This window comes from Ambystoma mexicanum, chromosome 2p (genome assembly GCF_040938575.1).
Source record: "Ambystoma mexicanum isolate Mex_15411 chromosome 2p, UKY_AmexF1_1, whole genome shotgun sequence".
NCBI lineage: Eukaryota > Metazoa > Chordata > Amphibia > Caudata > Ambystomatidae > Ambystoma > Ambystoma mexicanum.
Window position 1 is genome coordinate 550,257,925 of NC_090923.1, and position 16,270 is coordinate 550,274,194.

Sequence of the window (16,270 nt, forward strand, 5' to 3'; positions counted from 1 at the left end):
GGAGTTCTTCGCAGGCGCTGTTCGTGGTTTCGGAGCGTACAGCACTTGCTTGAGCTGTCGTCCGCTCGGCCACTCCTCCCCCTCACTGCCGGGCTGTGGTTGTGCCAGCCATCTTGAATCCCGGGGGGCCCCTTCCTTGACACCTTCTTTCTCATCCCCCGCTCTCCGATTTTGCACCCCGTTCGGATCGGGGGAAGGGGAATCGGTTTATGCACCCGCCGGTGCAAGTATATTCACTCGAGGCAATATATTCGAGAGTCAGCTCAGGGTCAGTTGAGGATCAAGGCAGGAGCTCCGAGCCAGCATGTCCTCATGGCATGAGCTCAGGCCACGCCCCCCAAGGGCCTAATACGCAGATGGTATGCTGTTGCACATAAGGAACCCCCCAACCTCTATACCCAGGGTAATCCACCTGATTGAACAGTATGGAGAGCTCTCCGGCTTTAAGATTAAAAGGGCTAAGTCGGTCCTGTTTCCTCTGAGTGGGGATGGAGATATGAATCGATTTTCCCCACTGGGGCTAATGGTTAATTGGGACACACTGCGATATCTGGGGATTCATCTCACAAGGGGTGTGGGAGATTTATTTGAAGCCAACTTCCCCTCCCTCCTTTCCGGATTTCGAGCCGACCTGGAAAGATGGGGAAAACTGACCATATCTTGGCTCGGACACCTCAATGCCCTGAAGATGGTGTGCTTACCAAGGTTTCTATACACATTTCAGATGCTCCCAATCCAGGTCCCAGAGGCCTTTTTCCGTTAGACAAAAGGGGAGATGCTTAAATGTTTGTACAACAGGAAGAAAGCGAGAGTAGCTTATGAGGTGCTCACCTTTCCGAAAGAAGAGGAGGGGGGTGGCTTCCGAACCTGAAATTGTACTATGAAGCGACACAGCTAAGGGTCCTCATACCCCATCTTAAAATGCAGAGGGAATTCCAATAAGATGGCTTGGATAATCTTAATTTAGCTCCTGCCACGGTAGGGGAGTGGTTGTGGGTACCAAGGCAAGCTTCTCCGCAAAATCTGGGACCTGGGGACTATATGGGAGATTTGGCATCAGAGCACGGACATGGCCCTCTCCCCTGAGTCACCTGTGGGCGTCTGGTGTTCGGGACGCGATCCCAAACCCCAGAAGATTCCAAGCATGGTTTGTGGCGGGTCTGGAGAGTGTGGGCCAACTGTGGAGGGAGGGCACCTTCATCACGATCACAGACTTGAACAGGTAACTGGGGATAGGTGCTCTCTCTCTCTACTCATACCTTCAGCTAAAGTGAGTCCTCACAAGTGGAGAGAGGGGATACAGAGAGACCTAACTCCCTTTGAAAGTCTCCTGGATAAAAGAATTGAAATGAAGGGCCTAATTTCTGCTATGTACAGTGTACTGGTGCTCACAGGGAATGTAGGGGGGGCCCCTCTCAGACCTTGATCGCGATCCAGTACAGAATACATGCCATAAAGCTCCTTCATAGATGGCAATATGACCCGGTCCGGCTCAGTCTGCAAGTTCCATGTGCTGGCGTTTATGTGGGGACAGGGCTGACTATTGGCATATGTGGTGGGGATGCCCATGAATACAGGTGTTCTGTGTGACGAAGTACTGGGGTGGATCAAGGACCTAGAGGGGAATGCCGGTTTTGCTTGATTCTTCTACCTTGATCCCCCTCCCCCTCTCCACCCTACTCTGCAGGAGTCCATCCTGATACATTCTGGTTTCACCATCACCGTCTTGTGGCCAATGCTGGATTTGACTTTTATGGACTGTTAGGCAGAAACCTGTGCAGTTCCCTTAGGGACCACTGCAAAAGATTTAAGACTACAGGTGTTGGCAGTAAACCCACTTGGTAGCAGTCTGCACCACCCACATTTACCTGGTAGCTGTGGCAGAGCAGTCAGACTTCCCTCAAGAAGAGTTAGCCAGTATGCAAAGTATACACAATAGGCACTCGGATACAATAATACAAGCAAACACTGACCAGAGCTTTGGTATCAAAGGATATAATTATTTATTTAAAAACACACAGTTTGAAACACTCCAGCACTCTTATTGTAAAATATTCTAAACACAGTTACTATTGTAATATATACACCCCTTTTTCCTTATCAGATTAGTCACAGTAAAACACCACTTATTTTCATACAGAGGTGAGCGCTTAACTAGATTGCACTCCAATAAGTTTGTGAGAAAGGGAGGGGAAAAGACAGAATATGGAAAGGTACACCACTCTAAGATTCAGGAACACTATAAGCAAGGCAGAAGAGCAAAAGTCACTGGTGAGCCAAAGTCCAAAGGCTGGGCCCACTCTTAGAGAGAGCAGAGCACAAATGCGCTCAAGATCACACAGTTACACTAGGCTTAGAAAGTCTTGCAGAGGGTTCAAAAAGAGTTTAGAGAGGCTTAGGAAAGTTTAGCCAGGGTGTCCCAGGCTAACCCAGGTTCGAAAGCCGGGGGCTAAATCTACCCCGTACAGTCGGTAGCAAGGGAAGCCAGGCGGGACACGGTACCTTAAGTAGGAAGGATCCTTCAGCGGTGGCAGTTGTTCCTGGTAGTGGGTTCAATTTGCGTCGTCGTCCAGGGGAAGAGAAGATCTCGACTTGGAGGAAAGATGAAGGTCGTTGCACTACCAGAAACCAGCCGCGGAGTTTTCCGCTTAAAGGTGGTACCTTTGTTTCGCGGTCGTGGTAAAACGTGGTATCCCGGTTGCCGGGGTGCTTGGCACGGGCAAGGCGGCCACGAGGTATGTCGGGAAAGTGAAAAGACGGTGAGACTGGTTATCCCCACCAGTCAAAGGAAGAAGACTCTCCGGCGGGAGATCTCCTCTGTCGTTGGGAAAAGTGGTGAGGCAGTCCAGCAGGGCTCCACCGGTAGTGGTGTCGTGGCAGGTTGGCTCAGCTTCTCCCTCGTCGGATTCTTAGGTCCTGTGGCAACTTCTGAAGTTCCAGTCCCCAAAGCCCTGCTTTTATGCAGCAAACCCCCATTCACTCAGCCTAGCTGTCACTCAAACATGCTAAGTGGTGAGCCGGCCGGCTCACCACTTGGGCCATTCAGGATGGAGTGCGACTTGAGTTGCCTAGGCAACTCAGTCCAGGGTGCCTAAATTTTCCTCCACCCCTCCTAAGTACCTCAGACAGAGTGGAACCACTTTGGAGGGCTTCTGTGGAGAAGCCCACCAAAAAGTGGAACAAAGGGCTCGACTTGGGTTGGAGTCACAGAAGAGAACACAAACGCCATTTTAGAATCAAGTTTTGGCAAAAAATACCAACCGGAGAATTAATATTAATTAAATAAACCGGCGGTATGTTCGAGGCTACCGTAAATAAATAAAGATAGTAGCCTAAAACAATGGGAAATCCCATAGGAAAATATTCACGGTTGAATATAAAAAGTAGTATCCACTGCCACCAGCCAAAACTCGATCAGGGGGGACGGAGACGTGCCCCCTCGACTAACAGACCCTGGGGCAATTGAATTGCCCCAGCCAGTACGTCCACAATATAATGGTTTGTACTGGTTCTGTTCAGAATTTAAGACTAGTAAAGTCAATGGTGACTTTACATGCCCTGGGAGACAGTAGTCAGTCCCAGGGTATGGAGTCTATACTGGGGGTCACTATGACACCCCTGTGTCACTGCACTGAGGGTGCTGTGTAACACACATCACAAAAACACATGAAGCCCTATGGAGTAAAAGACCCCATAGCCCATTAAACACATCTAGATTCAAAGAAACACACTCAAATCATGCCCAAGAGTGAGGGTAAAAGAGTCTCACTCTTGGCAGGAGAAAAAAATAAACCCCAAAAATCCAGCAAAGCTGCTGGGGGACTCACTAGGTTAGGAAATTCAGCCTAAACAGAGAATTCTCCCTAACATGGACTTCATTGATTCATGGTGCTTCACCCTTTCTCAACTCTCATGCTGGACTTCCTTTGCATCTTGTACTGATGTGCCCCTGAATCATGCTGTTCCCATCTTCATCTTGTATCCTGGATGCAACAATATGTGTTATTACTGAATTCTGCAATTGTATTCGCTCTCCCCTCTTGCTTCTCCACTCTTTTTGACTGCTTACTCTCTGTTCTCTCCTCCTCTCCCTTTTCGTAACTCCTCCCCTTACTTCTATGCACTAACTCTACTTTCTTCTATGCACTTACTCTATCAGAATTGTCCCTGGACCTAGTATGATGGCAACCTTGTCTGTCTCCTCCCTCCTCCCCTTACTTGTTTTTTTCCTTACCCGCCCAACCCCCTTGCCCTCCCGCCTCCAGCACTATCTGAAATGTCATCAGGCCTAGTACGATAGTCGATTGTGTTGTTCCTCCCCTCCCTTTCTGCACCCCTCTCCCTCAGCTTTTGTTTTTCTCCGGCTCCACCAGAAATGTCGCCAGGCCTAGTACGGTAGTCGCCTGTCTGTTTCCATTTCCTTCCCACTCTCCCCTCCCTTCCTTATCTATGGCTTAGCTCTTGCACTATCTGAAATGTCGTCAGGCCGAGTACGATAGTTAATCTCACATCCTTACTGTTCATGACCTTTAAGAATGTCATTGTATTTTCCCTTGTTCCCTCCCTTGCCTTGTAGCACTTTGAAACACATTGGGCCTCTTTACGAGGTTGGAGGTAGCCATGGAGCTATTAGCTATTAGCTCCATGGCTGCCTCCAAAACCCTTCCAACTCCGCTCTGGTGAATGGAGCAATTACCGGTCCATTCGAGGTCGGAGGAACCGGTAATTCCCCATTCACCAGGGCCATTCCCCATTCCCATTTGAGCCGCCAGAGGGGTACCGTTATTAGCTCCAGAGTCCCTTTGCGGGTCCCGTCCTTAACGCCTGCAAAAACCAGGCGTTAAGGAAGGACCCGCAAAGGGAACTCGTACTAGGGAGGTAAGGGATTACCGGCACCGGTGCCCTTACCGGTGCCGGTAATCCCTTACCTCCCACCTCGTAATGAGGCCCAATATTGTTTATAGGCGCTATATAAATAAACTATCATGAACTATCATAAAACACCCTTTCTGGTACTATGCGGGATGGAGGAAGTGGAGGGAGAACTGAGAAGGTTGTCTGGGATGGCAGCGCTCCTGCTGCTGGCAGCATGCGCCTGCCTACTTAGGAAATGAAAAAGTGCCCGAACTCCCGGTGAGAAAGAGCAGATCAATGTGGCCCTGAACATATGCATCATGGAAAGAATAACTGCAGCACTTCATGGGAGGGCAGTGCCACATGAGATCATTTGGGGTGAATTTATGACGAAATACTTGAAAAGCTGAGGGAAAGAGATGTAGAGCGCAATAGGCTTCTTATAGGAACTACAGCACTGAGAGACTTAAGAGGTGAACAAGGTGAATCTGGTCCCCTGAAGTGACTACCCCAAGATGGACAATATCCCAAGAAGGGGAATAGCTCTTATGAGGCGGCCAAAGACATAAGTGGGACGCACGTGGTAATACTCTCTACCTGGAGACAACTGAAGGTTTACAAGTTGGGTTTCATTAGGTTAAAGAAGACACTGTTAAGGGGATGAAGGGGGCCAGGAATGGGGGTGGGGGGAGAAAAGTACTGAGATAACAATGGAGTGTTGTTGGGGGCAGGGGGAGGAAAGGGTTAATTTTCCTTTTTTTTTTTTACTTTCTTTATTGAATTTTATCCACATGGTTAAACATTACCATAACAAGACCATGCACCGGTCTACCATCACCAGGTCACCCCCCCCCCGTTGTGTCCCTCTTCCCACCTGCAATTTCTTGTTTTGCCTGCATGCTGCCAGGTGGAAAGTCAGTTGCTAGAAGCTAGGGGCTCGAGAGATGCGTTGCATCTGGTATTGTTGGTGCTGTCTCTGGTGATCCACTCTGATCTTAGGTTATAGACGGACTTTGCGGCTGTATTTCTTCTTCTGTTGTCAACAGGTATGATATGTATAGGCCCCAGATGTCCGGGGGTCGGGCATGGAGGGGCAGTGTCCTGATGTAACTAGATTAAACATCTTGACAATACGTGATGTCCTGAAACCATTGCTGAGTGGTTGGTGGGGGTCCCCTTCCCCGGCTACAGGGTATCCGTCTGCGTGCTAGTACAAGCAATAGGTTTGCAAGTCGTCTAGTATGTTCCGGCAATCGGTTGGTTAGGCTCAATAGTGTCAGCATTGGGCAGGGAATGAGCTGTATTCCTATGATTGCCGAAAATTTGTTCCACAACTTAGTTATCCCTGGACAGGACCATGCAAGATGAATGAAGTCCGCCTCTGGGTAACCGCATCGGGTGCATGCAGCAGATATCGTTGCTCTCTGGGCGGGCAATTTCACTGGCGTGTGGTACGTCTGGTGGATGTGGTTGAAATAGATCTGCTTGTATCTTGTGTTTATTGCTACTTTTTTAGTAAGTCTTCCTGTGTATGTCCAGTCCTCTTCAGGTATTGTTAGGTTAAGGGACCTTTCCCATCTTCTCCAGGAGTTTAGGCAATGTGGGGGTTTTTCAGTAAGTAAGGCTTTGTAAATGTTTGTTACTAAGCAGCCTTCTCAAGTTGAGGGTTGAAGAGGAAATGTGGGCATTATGGACTGAAGGGTGTGGCGAACTCTGTAATAGATGAAAATGTCTAAAGCGTTGGTGCCCCCTTTCTCGCGAGCTTGTTGTAGAGGGATGAATGTGCCTTCTTGGAAGAGATCTCCGATTGCGTCAATTTGTAACTTTCTGGTCCATTGCTGGAAGACTTTTTCCGACGTGATCGGGATTCCTGGTATACTTCTCACTGGAAGGAGCGGGGAGTATCTGGACTGAATCCCGCAACGTTTGGCTATTTTCTTCCAGATGGTGTATGTCGTATACATAGTGTTCATCGGCGACATGGGTGTTTGTTGGTGCCCAAAGACAATCGCACGTAGGAGGTGGGGGGTTGCTAGGGCTCTCTCGATCTGTACGTTAGGTCAGACGAAGTGCACTGCATACCAGTGGCTGAGATATTGTGCTTGTGCTGCCCTGTAGTAGCTTTCGACATCAAGACCCCCTTGAGTTACTGGAAGGATTAATGTAGTGTAGGTCACTCTGGGAACTTTGCCTGCCCAGATTAAGTCAAGGATCATGGATCTGATTCGCTGGAGGAACCGTTGTGGCAGCAGTAGGGGAATGTTCACAAAGAGGTAGAGCAGTTTGGGGAGGATTATCATCTTTGCTAGAGCAACTCTGCCCCATAGTGTAAGAGGAAGTGCTTTCCATCTGTTTATTTTACCCTGGATTATTTCTAGCATGCTTTTGTAGTTATCGTGCATGACATCCGAGCCCGATCTGGACTGTAGGATACCCAAGTATCTGATCTTCTTGTGCTGCCATTTGAAACCAAATTCGTCTGCAAATTCTTCGGTGGAATCGGTGAGGGGAAAGATGATTGATTTCGAGCTATTAATTTTAAGGCCGGTGAAGTTACCAAACTTGAGGACTGCTCGCATTGCTGGGTTTAGGTTTTCTTGAGGGTTATGAAGGAGAAGCGCGACATCATTGGCGTTGTTAGGGAGAATTCTCATTTCATGGCTAATTTCCTGTACCTAGTGAGTCCCTCAGCAGCTTTGCTGGATATCTGGAGTTGTTTCTTTCCACTTGGTAGAGTGTGAGCTTTTCACCACTCTTACTTGTGTTTTGCTATGTGCTTTGACCTGTTTTTGTGATTGTGAGCTCTGGAGTACACCACTTCAGTAGCCCCCTTCTTTGTGTGTGTCACACAGCACCTTCTGTGCAGTGGCACAGGGTTGTTGTTCAGACTCCCACCGACTCCATTTCTGAAGCGACTACCGTCCCCCAGAAAAGGGTGAAGTTACCATTAACTTTACTTAGTCAAATTTAACCACAGATCCAGTACAAAACCATTTTATATGGAGTGCTGGAAGGGTTAACTCTTAACTGTTTTTATCTGTACCTCATAGAGCATTGTTTCGCTCTTTTAACATTTAGACATGGCTGGTGGCAGTGGTATCTACCCTAAATTTCTACCGCAGTTATCTTATAAAACTGTGGTAATATTGTAGGCTATTGTGTTAGCCTCGAACTTAAACCCGCTCGACCAAATACTTTCTTTTGGCTCCGGTGCGGTGTATTCGCCATTTCTTTTTGTTAAAATCCTTCTTGTGTTTTACTTTGCACGGCAAACTAGGTTTGCCTTCTTTGTTCACTGTCTTTTGGCGGGCTTCTACCAAGAAGCCCTCCTCAAGGCGCCTGGGTGTCTAGGTGGGCTGAATGTGAGGGAGGGGTGTAGTCACCCCCTACACACGGTATCCTAGGAAACCCAAGTCGCACTTTGTCATGGTTGGGCAAGGTGGTTGTCCGGGCTGGAAAACCCCCCAGCTGGGTGATTGACAGCCAGGCTGTCTGAATGGGGGTTTTGCGCATAAAAGGCAGGTCTCTTGGGCTGGAAGTCAGAGAGTCGCCACTGGAACTACAAGGAACCGACGAGAAGTGGAGGAGAGGTCGACTGCTGCAACTACCCCGTACCGGTGAAGCCCTGCTGCAATCCCGAGCCATCTACCCTTCAACGACTAAGAGGAGATCCAGTCCAGAGTCTTCTTCCCGTGAGCCTGGTGGGGATAACCAGCTCATCTTCTTCAGCCAGAGGTCGCCTTCATGGTTGAAATCGCTGCACACTGCTGTAGTGGTCCGGATAGCCACCTGAAGAGCCTCTCCTGTTTTTAAGGAGCGCACCTTTTATTCATTGTCGCTGCTGCCGGCCTCAGCCCTCTGTGGTGCGGACCCCCTCATCGTCCTTCTTCGTGCTGAAGCTGCAGGAAAGCGTGGGTCTGCGGGAAACCAACAGGAACAACTGCTGTGGCACCAGCTTCATTCTTTGAGAAAGGTACTGTGTCCTGTTTGAGGAATTTTGGGTGAAATCCCTATTTCTCTACTTTAAGGCTTGTCCTTACTTTTCCCTCCTTCTTATAACTTTTGCTTCTGAACATTGACAATATCAAAGTACTCTTGGCAACGTTGATTCTCGAACTGTCCGACTGTGTGATCCTGGACAACAGGCACCCGGTGTCACTTGACTTTGGCTCCGGCCCCTTGACTCTTGAATTCCTGTCTATGTGTGTTCTTCGATTCTGTCTGCCTAACTAACATATTGCCTGTGATTTTTGCCCCCAACTCTCTCTGGGTACTTCGAGTGCTAAGTGTGTTTTTACCCCGGTAGCAGTTCTTGAAGCGGATATGCGTTTATCTAGTAGACCGAACTGTCAAAAAGTGATCGCAATTGTATTCACGGTAACGTGTTCTGTTTCATAACACCGGTCCATTCAAACACAGGGTACTTACCTCGACTAATACTGTAAAAGTAAATTGGTTAGTTGTAGTATATTTTACGTGTGGTTTTTGAATTAATAGAAGTGTCGTGTTAATAACAAATGGTTTAAAAATAAATTAACTTATATTTTTTACCTGAAACCCTGAGTCAGTGTTTGCTTGAGTCACGGTAATTGTGGTCCCTTTGTGTAATCTCTGCTACTATCATTTACTCTTGAGATAAGCCTGGCTGCTCCGCTACTGCTACCACTCTAACATATTAGTCAGACTTGTACCAAAGGTAAAACTTGTATTGCTACCTGTGGTCTTAATTGTGTGTAGTGGTCCCTAAGGGCACTGCACAGGATTCTGCCTAACAGGCATATAGTTGCACTATAAGTTTGTGAGGGCCTAATGTCAGGCCTCTGTGTAGATGGTGCAGTCTGAGGTCCGACACTAGGGGTTCCATCACCAGCGCCGACAGCGGGGTGCCCTGTCTTGATCCACGCCATAAGTGTTACGCTCACCTGGTATCCACGGGGACACCACTCAGCCGGGTAGGTTGCTGATATCTTCTTCCCAGTTTTCCCAGATGTGGTCTGCGGAGGATGTTTTGTCTGAAAATACAGGTGGGCTGTGTTCAAGACTGGCCGACTGAGGTAAGTATCCTCCCACCACCCCGTGTGACTTCAGCCCCTCTGGACCCTCTCCTCACCTTGTTGTGGAATTAGGCCTGCTCTCTGTCCTGTCTTCTGGGCAGGGGCGCCTTGTCTCCTGTGGGCGCGTGCGGCAGAGTTACTTCACTGGCGCAGACCCATTTGGTAACTCTCAGGTAGGTCTTATTGCAGCAGTTTTGTACAGCATTGTTATTCTTGCATGCCTTTCTTTGTTTAACAATGTCTTTTCTCTTCCCTTGTTGTGCAAAGCTTCAGCGCAGCGATTTGGCTGAGTTGGCCTCGCCGGTAAATGATGGCGCGTGATGTGCGCTACGATACGGTAAGTAAGCGCTATGCGCAGCGCTGCTTTATCTTGCCTTTGCTAACCTGTTTACTTCCTTGCAGGTCGCAGTGTTTCTCCAGCGTGAGTGGAACTCTGGAGTGGTGCCGGCCGGGAGGCGACCAGCCAGGTAAGCTTCTTGTGCAGTTTGTGGTTTTGTAATGTCAAATATGCCTTCTCTAAAATTGTCCTTTCCTTTCCCCTTTCAGGTCCTTCGGTCCAGAAGGTATGCAGAATCCAGAGGAAGCTGTTCACTAGAGCTGAGAGCGGATAATAGGATGGAGATTGCAGGTAAGATGCTGCTCATGTTTCTTTTGTCTCCTTTGCAGGTTCGCTTCTCTGAGGCTCGTGGGTATCACAGGACACGGTGAGCATCACGTTGCAGTCTGCAAAGTAACGCGAAGCGTGCTTTCTTGTTCGGGTGTGGTTTAAATAGCCTCAACAAAATAGTCCAGGTAAAGTAGTCCCTAGGCCACCACACCCAAAACACTATACCGCATAGCTTGGTTCCTAGGAACCAAGCTATGTGGGTGCCTCCATGTTGACTGAAGGCCCCAAATGAAAAAGTTGTCCCCCTGCACAGATGTTCTAGGTGCCAGGACTGGCCCCAAGAAAACCTTGGTAGTGGGTGCCAGGCCTTCAAGGCCTTAATGGAGACCCGAGCCCTGATCCCACCTGGTAAGCGGGCTTGCCAGTGGGGGTCTGGGGTGAGGGTCGTGACAGTAGGAGAATCTCGGTAAAGCTCTTTTTGCCGAGTCTTATGTTGGATGTCGGTCGTTTGTACAGGAGAGCGATAATTTGTAGAAATCGTTTTCCGAGGCCCATCCATTCGAGGACAGCAAAAAGAAAAGGCCACTTAACGGAATCGAAGGCTTTTTCGGCATCTAGGAGAACTGCCACCACCTGAGACTCCGGGTTGAGGGCGCCCATCACCCCGAACATCCTCCGCAGCCCAAATGATGTATTCCTGCCTGGACGAAACCAGCTTGATCTGCCAGGGCCAATACGGGCATTAACGGCAGCAGCTTCTTGGTAAGGATTTTTGCGAAGATTTTGTTGTCCAGGTTGATTAATGATATCGGTCTGTAGGAGCCGCAGTCCTCATGTGATTTGTCGAGTTTGTGAAGAAGGATGATGTTTGCCTTAGAGTGTTGGTGGTAGTTGTTTTTTTCTTATGGCTTCCTCGTAGACTTCGAGTAGGAGTGGGGCCAGGAGTTCTGCAAAGAATTTGTAAAATTCGCCAGTCAGGCCATCTGGGCCAGGGGCCTTGTTCGGCAGTGTCTTGATTGATTCCAGAATTTCATCTCTAGTAATGGGCGCACTCAGTGGTTCCCGGAGCTCTGCGTCCGGCCAGTAGAGCTCTGTTGTGTTCAAGTATTGCGCTATTTCGTTGGAATTCATGGCATAGTTGGAGTTGTATAGGTTTTGGTAAAACTTACGAAAGGTTTCCACAATCTCTTCTTCAGAGTAGACAAGGTTGCCTGACTGGTCTAGGACGGATTTGACTGTTGTGGGCTTCCTGTCTGCCATGACCAGTCTGGCTAGGAGTGATCCGGGTCTCTGTCCCTCGCCGTAGTTACGAATCTTGTGGTGTCTCCCAAGGAATTTGACCTCTCTTTCTGCCGAGGTTCTAAAGGTTTCAAGTTCCAATTTAAGGGCTCCCAAAGTGTCGGGGTCGTTTGCCATCAGGAGAGTCCATTTAAGTGTTTTTAGACGGTCCTCGCTGGCTGACAGTTCCCTTCTAATTCGTTTTTGGATTCTGTTTTCCTTGGCGAGACAGATTCCCCTGATAAAGCATTTTAGTGTCTCCCAAAGTGTACCGGCTGATGCCACCGTGCCTCGATTTATTTCGAGGAAAGCTACCAGTTCGGATCGCAGTTCATCGGCGAAGACCTGGTCTAGGAGGGCGCTGTGTTTGAATCTCTAATGGGGTCTGCTGTCTTTACCTCGTGATGTAATGCACTGAAGAGTGACTGCCGAGTGGTCTGAGTGTGTTCTTGGCAGGATCTGGCAGTCTCCCCAGTGGAGTTTGGAGTTCGCTGACACAAATATGTAGTCTAGCCTTGAACTGGACTTGTGGACCCAAGAGTAAAATGTATATTCTTGGACGTCCCTGTGCTTGCTCCTCCAGGTGTCTCTGAGGTTATATGCTTTGCATATTTCTATAATCTGCAGGCTCGCTTTGGAGGGTGTTAATGATAGTCTCTGTGTCTTGTCCTTACTCGGGTCGAGAGGTGTATTGAAGTCTCCGCCCCAAATTATTGTGGCTTCTCTTTTGAGTTAGAGGTGTGTCTGTACCCAATCAAAATAGTTGGGGCTGTCTATATTGGGCCATATGAGTTAATTAGGATGAGTTCTTCTCCGTCAATTGTTCCATGGACTAGTAAGGTTCTGCCTTCTGAGTCTTTCTGGGTTTGAATCAATATGAAGTTCGTTGTTTTATTAATTAGTATGGCCACCACCCTGGCATATGAGGAAAAAGAGGCGAAGTATCGGTGGCATTCCCAATCTCTGGCCCAGAGGTTTTCAGTGGTCGGCCTAGATGGGTTTCTTGGATGAGGGCCACATCAATTCTGTGCCGGTATAGGTATTGGATTATTTTCCTTGTTTTAATCGGCTGGTTGCCTCCCTTGATATTCCAGATAACTAACTTGAATTTCCTTGAGGGTTTCTGATTGATGGGGCAGCCGGAGTTTAGGTGGGTTCGCCTGGTTGAGTTGGATTGATGTCACGTGCCATGTAGTTGTGGGACACCTCGGGTCTGGTTGGTGCCTGATTAGGCTTTTGGGCCGTTTCAGCTGGAGATTTGGCTTGGTTGGTGCATGTTTCACTTAACTAACGAGTCCAAAGTGGACATTTTTAACTTGCCAACTGTTTCCCTCCCCGTCCCGTGAACAACCCCCAACTTGCTTGTCATGTGTGCCCTCCCCGATAAGGTTCAACTGGGGCTCTGTCCTGCGAGCCATCCCAAACTCGCTCGCAGGCTTTACCCTCTCCGACAGCGTTTAGCTGTTGGGCTTTAGTTTTGCTGTACAAGGGGCGCTCGGAGCCTCCCAAGTCCACGTCTCTGTGGTCATATACTCATGGATGTTGAGTTTCAGTGTGGTTGTCAGTGATTTTGCGGCTGCTTATGGTGGATTTCTCTGGGCTCTGTCCCGCTGTGGTAGGGCAGGGTTGTTGCTAGGCGGTCTCCATCCTGCCCAGTCCATAAAGTTATTGGCTTCTTTGGGTGATTGGAAGAATTGGGTTTTTCCATTATGTTGTACCCTCAGTCGAGCCGGGAACAGCATTGAATAGGGGATTTGATTCTCACGTAGTCTGCGTTTAACATTCGATAAGGTTCTTCTTTGCGCTTGCACAGTAGGTGAGCAGTCAAGATAAAGTGTATGACGTCTCCGTCATGTCGCAGTTCACCCTTCTCCCTCGCCAGTCTCAGGATTGTGTCATGGTCCTTGTAATTAAGAATTTTTGCTATAATTGGGCGGGGTGGTGCACCCGGGATCGGTCTCGTTGCCGGGATCCTATGTGCTCTTTCGATGACAAAGAAGTGTGACAAGGCCTCCGGCCCGAAGAGTTTGGTGCACATTGTTTCCACGTATTCTTCCATTTTCGTTTGCAATTGACGCTCCCCGACTCCCACTATTCTCATGTTGTTTCTCCTGGAGCGTCCTTCCAAATCTTCATTACGAGCATTGGCTATTTTCATCTGTGATTCTAGTGCTACTCTGGTGGTGAGAGCATTTGTGCCATCGTCTAGGTCAGACACTCATCGTTCGACTGTGTCTAGGTGTTCGGTGTGGTTGTCTAGCCGATGTTACAACTGGTCCACCTTGGAGGAGAGGCTGTCTATCTTGTTGTCGAGATTCCCGATCCCGGCTTTTAGTTCTAAGAGGATTTCCCTGATGTCAAGTGGTTGCGTGGGATCGTCGCCTCGACTCATTTCATGTGTGGGGGGACTCCATCTCTACGTTTCGTGGTGTTTTGGAGAAGGTGCTGGGGTCAAAGGTCAGCTTGCGTTCAGATTTGTGCGTCTTCCCCATGGTCCTGGTTTAAGTGCAAGTGTTGGAGGACAAGCTGAGGTAGGGGGGCGGTAAATTATAAACTCACCGGCGTGGGACCAACTGTGGGCGGTCGTGCTTTAATCGCGTGTTTTAACGTGCTGGTGGAGCTCAGGCAGGTAAACAGGAGTGACGAAAGTGTGGGTTTCTTGGGAGCCACGGGACGATGTTGGTTTGGCAAAACAAGGGTTCAATTGTAGACTTGGCTTCAAGTTTAGGCGGGTTGAGGTCTGGGTGGCTACTGTTTCCACTTCCCCAGCCCGTCCTCGCGCAAGTGTTTGCTGCCTCCGGTAGACCTTGAGGGTCTCTTATGGTATCAGGCTCCTTGTAGTTATGTGTCTGTGATGCCACGGGGTGTGTGGTGCTGTCACAGCATCGGTGACACAGAAATGAGGTGAGCGTTGGACGACTTGGGCTAGGGTGTGTTGCTCCCCCAGAGTCACTGCCCTCACCGGGGCTGCATCTGATTGCGCTTTGGTATAGACTAGAGGTTTTTGAGCCATTGGTGCGAGTGTCTTCAGTGATGAGTTCCACTGATATAGTAGTGTCTGTTCGTGCTCCGCTTGGATTGGGGGGTGTGCAGGTTGACTCGTTGTATTCCTGCTATGGGAGTTCAAGCCGGAGGCGATGCTGTCTCCCGTCTCCCTCTCCCCTGCACCCTGCTAGGCTCTCTCTGGAAAACTGTTCAGGGTGTTGGTGAATTACAACTGTCATTTGGTGGGAGCGCGATGGGGCACCTCCGTGGGATATCACGAGGGTGCCTTGCCCGCACTCTGCTCGCAGGAGCCCAGCGACTTGGCTGGTTTGTTGTGTCTGGTGCGGCCCCGAGAGTATGGGCTGCGGGGGGGACGAACCAACCTCCAGGGAGTGTTCCTGGGCCCGCGCTCTCCGCGGCGAGGCTAGTGACAGTGCCGGGGACTCTTCTTACCTCTAATTCAGCCTCCGAACCGCCGCCTCCCCTCCCGCCAGTCCGCGGCTCTGGAGAGTCCTTTTCTCCGCTGGCCGAGGTCTGCCTTGACAACGCTTCCCTCCGCTGCAGGCTGGTGGTTGATGGGCCTGCTGTGGCCTGCTGGTCGTTGTGGGGTGGAGGGGCCCCGTCGGTGGGCACCGTACTCTCCGCCTGGGGGTCCCCAAGCTCCTCCGTTCTGCCACCAATTCACCGGAGTGCGTCTCTGGTTCACCTCTACCCAGCGGTGTGTGCTCCGTGGGGCTCGCAGTTTGTGGCCGCTTCTCTCCACCCACGGCCGGGCGGCTGTATGTTGTCGTTCGGAGGAAGGGTGCGGGAGGAGGCCACAGCGCCTCCCCCGCGACCTCGCTGCTGATCCGGCTCCCACAGGCAGATCCAGCCTTCGCCTGGCGCCGCGCTCATGGAGTGGGGATTGTCAGAAGATTGCGGGCTGGCCGGGCCGGCAAGGCCGTGTTCGTTGTGCAGGTGCCTGGCGGGGCAGTAGCTCCTGTTTCGAGTCAGTGGAGGCCCTGAGCTCCGCTTTTCTTGGGCATCCTTCTTGTCACTGTTGGTCGCTGCTAATCTGGCCAGATGAAGTATTATATTACCGCCGAAACTGCTGGGATTGATCAGGATTTATGGGAGCCGCGCGGGAGCACACTAAGGAACGGCCATTTTGCTCGGCTCTCTCACGCCATCTTAGGGGGGGTTAATATTTCTTGATCGACTGCCTTACTTGCAATGTTCATGGTTCATGATATGTGGAAAATTACAATAAAAATGAAATTAAACAAAAAAAATGCACCCTGGTGAAACACCAGTGATTAAGGGAAAAGTCTCTACCGGAGGTATTAAGAACACTCTCAATAGAGCAATTCCTAAATTCTTTGCCTCGCTACTTGCAAAAGGTGGCTCTTCAATTAAACAGGCCCAGTCTAGCAGTAGCCAAGAACTTTACAGAAGCCAATCCTCATCGAGGGAATCTCCATAAGGTTGAGGAACCTAAAAAGGACGCAAGGAT

General features: G+C 49.6%; 1 protein-coding gene across 1 annotated transcript in view; it reads left to right on the forward strand.

The window, feature by feature from the left end:
- The window catches only part of DNAH1 (dynein axonemal heavy chain 1), a 3,604,831-nt gene that overhangs the window by 3,380,091 nt on the left and 208,470 nt on the right, over nucleotides 1–16,270 (forward strand). The gene's annotated exons all lie outside the window — the stretch shown is intronic.